Here is a 3,857-nt window from a genome sequence, read left to right on the forward strand (position 1 = left end):
TGATCTTGATTAGCTATGGATAGTGTTCATTTTGGTCCCTTAAGCTTGATGTATGTAAGTATGGGTTACTCTAATTCATTTAAGTTATCCTTTCAGACATTTTGGAGTGCTTAGAGCCATAAAAATGAAATCTTGGTCCTTAGTTTTTCCCAATGCATGGACTAGGATGTCTTAATGAGTTAAAAAGTTAGGATTTTTGGTTTTAAGCTCCTAATATCCATGCAAGATCATAAAGTTGGAAACTTTATGATTAAGGACATTATTTGAGGGCTATATCTGGAGTTTGGATGAAAGGGATTAAGGAATTAAGCTATTAATCGAAAGTGAAGTTGGCTGGCATATACGTTGGGAGTACGTTGGTGTACATTGTGATTACATGGTCGCCAACCCAATTTTGGTCAAGCCTTGAGTACGCTGAGCGTACAAGCTGATTATGTTAGGCGTACTCAGCTGAGTCAACTCGAATGATTTTTTGACATTCGAAATTAACTAGATTTTGACCAAGTTTGACCTAGGGGTATTTTTGGTATTTTGAATTGTACTTAAGTTTGGGCATTTTTCATGAATAGGTAACTGGTTGAGCTGATAGTTAGAGGAGTGTCTTGTTCAGCTCTCTTTTGAGACTAAGAGGTGAGTTTTCTTCACTGTACTTGTGGTTCGAAGGCACCAATGTTGACCCACTAGGTTATTTGTATCTTGGTATATAGGATATTGATATGTTGTAGTGTTAGATCTATATCTTGGTATATAGGATGTTTCTATGTTGTAGTGATTTTGTTAGATCTTTATTCTGGTATATAGGATGTTGTTATGCAGTAGTGATCTTTAGATATACATGTTTTGTCTGCTGACTAGTTATATGTTTATCTAGTGTTTATGTTGACACAATATGTTTTGGGTTGAGGCTTTACTGTTATGTGTGTGAGCTAACAGACCGGGGGTAATCCGGACTAATGGCTATGGACCCGAGGGTATTCCAGTCTGATGATTGAATGGACCCGTTACATGTTGGAAATTCTAGTCCGATGACTGATTGGGCAGGGGGTAATCCAGCCCGATGGCTGTTTGATGACTGAGTGGACCCATCATACATGATTTTATATGTTATATATTATATGGTGGTACTTTGGGGTAACTCACTAAGCTTTGACTTATACTTTTAGTTTATTTTTTCAGGTACTTCAAATTATCGTGTCAAGGCGAAGGCATGATCATACACATCATTCGATGACATGTTTTTGGGATTTATGTTAAATTGATCTTAGGGATATTTGTATTTCATATTGGGTTTTGTTATTGGTTTTGTTTAAAAACAATGGTTTCTTTTGATTTGAGAATGAAAAACTTTATCGTGATTTTGGGATGTTTCATTTTTCGCCAAATTAACAATTTAATTTATTGTTATTTGGCAAATATTATGTTTAATTATTTTATATAAACATTTTTAAAAATCATATCATTGTATTGATCTTTATATTTGATTTGCATATGATCAAACTAAATAAAATTTTAATTTAGAATTATTTTTAATTATCGCATAGTTAATTTCAGTTTATTGTTGCAGTTTGCAGAAGTTAAAAAACAAACATACTTCTTATTACAAGCTACAACCGTTTAGTCCACCTTTTCTTCTGCAGAGGTTTGCAGATGTGGTCTGCAGACTTTAGACGTTTTCGCTTTAAAAAAAACAAATAGCACCTAAATAGAACAACATTACAAGAAAAATAAGATTTTTTTCAATTTTCTCACATATGCAAAAGAAAGTACAGAGGCATTTCATGAGGACATATCAAAATAGGAGATTAGTTGATACAATACAAGCCAACCATTTTAAATACAGGGTGAAATAATTGAATTTAAGCATTTCCTCCCTTAAATTCGTAAAAACAGATTGCGTGTTTGACATTTGTATCTACCATTTGGAGCTACAAAAGTGTTACAGAATAAAGACCATCAAAATCAGCATGTAGGCATCATTTTAAACTGGGATATGTTATTCCGACCCGTAATTTTTTAATCTTACCCTTGTAATTATTATTTTTTAGGTGATACATTTTAACATTATTTATTTTCTGACAACTTTTTACTTTTTCAACAAATAAGTATATAGAAATGTTATTTTTAAGATATAAAGAGTGTGTTCTTAATATCAATGTTTGACATTTACTATTTCAGCTTTTTCAATATTTTATTATTGAAATATTCAAACATATTAATCCAAGAAAAATGCCAACATTAATCACACTTACTAACGTATTAATATTAATATTAATACAACAACAAACCTATTATATTTTACATTTTATATAAATTGAATATCATTAATAAAAAAAAAATTAATGATGTCTGCTAACCACCACCCTTAAAAACCGCGGTAATATCACCACCATCTAAACAACCGTCAGAAATCATGTGAAATGTCTGTTGGCCACCACTAACCACCATCGGAGTCAAAATAGCGAGAAGGAGAGAAAGAAAATCGAAAGAGAGAAAGAGAAAGCATAACGAGAACCACCTCTAACCATTGCCATAATTCTCGTTGACCACCACCATTTGTGCATCGCTGGGCATAGAAAAAAAAGTAGTACAAGCGTCAGAAAGAACAAACCACCACACATGGCTGCACACGACCAAAAACAACATCGTTTGTTGCTTCTTTTTCCAACATCGTCAACGAGCCACCAGTCCAAGTCCACCACACACTGAATGGAGGATGAGAGAAAAAATAGTATTAGAGTAAAAAAAAGGATTGGCGGCTACATGATGAATAAGAAAATACCAAACCCTAAAACTCTAACTATATATACCAAAATATTTATTTTAACCTTTTCATTTCTTAGCTTTTATACATTTTACCCAAATTGAAAAAAAGTCTAAGTTAATACTTTTATATACTTTTATATTAAAATTTATCTTTATGTATTTATTATTTTAGTAAATGGATTTATAAATATTCATTGTTTATCTAGTAAACAAATTTATAAATATTAAATTATTTATATATTAAAAAACTATTAATCTTATATTAATCATAATTTAATTAATAAAAGTAATAATAATTAATAAAAAGTATGTAATTATTGTTTAATTATTATGGGATATTAATAAGTAGAAAGGGGTGGGGATAAATAAAGCCTTTTAAATCTTGTTAAATTTTTTATCTTTCTTGTGTTATAGGTTCAATTTGTGTGAGAATTAGGTAATTAGAAACATTACAATGAAAAAAAATGGATAATTTTCCCATTATGTTATGTCTCCGTTAATGCAATTGGATTATCTTACACATAAAAACATTTTCCCATTGTTTTCAACAACGCTAAATTACTATCTTCTTTGCCTTACAAGACCGTTTGCGTATTTTGTAGCATGTTTAGATTTTTATAAAAAAAATAAATAAATAAAAAAAATAAAATAAAATAAAATACAGAAGTTCATGAAATCTAAATAATTAGATCAGAAAGGAAAAAGAATGGGAAAACTTACCAAGTGAACATTGATGACTCGAGAATCGAGAACGGGAGAGATGAATCAGCAATGTATTGAAAGCTTCACATTATCCCCGTACTCAGAATGGTGACGAGGGATGGTGGTGGGGGAAAGCCACCGTCTGCAGGAATTTTGGGGGAAACCTTTTTAAGAGAAAATAACAAATTTGGTCCCCTTGGTATACTCAAAAGACAGTTTTGTCAAGTTTATTTTTTGTTACAAAATTACCACTATTGTCTAACGGTTTCATTTTGTTGTAGATATGGCCCATTTCGTAAAATAAAGGTCGTTGGAATGGGCCTCGCTTATTGTTGCACTAACAATGTTGGGTCGAAATAGCCTATTTGTATATATGGTTTTTGTCTTTTTGT

General features: G+C 31.3%; 1 long non-coding RNA gene across 1 annotated transcript; it reads right to left on the reverse strand.

Moving 5' to 3' along the window:
- Positions 1-2,225: 2,225 nt before the first annotated feature.
- LOC145070152 (uncharacterized) lies at positions 2,226-3,627 on the reverse strand. Its single transcript, XR_013689843.1, has 2 exons — positions 3,484-3,627; positions 2,226-2,702 (listed from the first exon to the last, which is right to left on the reverse strand). It is a non-coding gene; the product is annotated as an uncharacterized LOC145070152 (long non-coding RNA).
- Between the last annotated feature and the right edge of the window lie 230 nt (positions 3,628-3,857).

This window comes from Lactuca serriola, chromosome 8, assembly GCF_051521515.1.
Source record: "Lactuca serriola cultivar US96UC23 chromosome 8, Lser_US96UC23_V15, whole genome shotgun sequence".
Taxonomy (NCBI): Eukaryota; Viridiplantae; Streptophyta; class Magnoliopsida; order Asterales; family Asteraceae; genus Lactuca; species Lactuca serriola.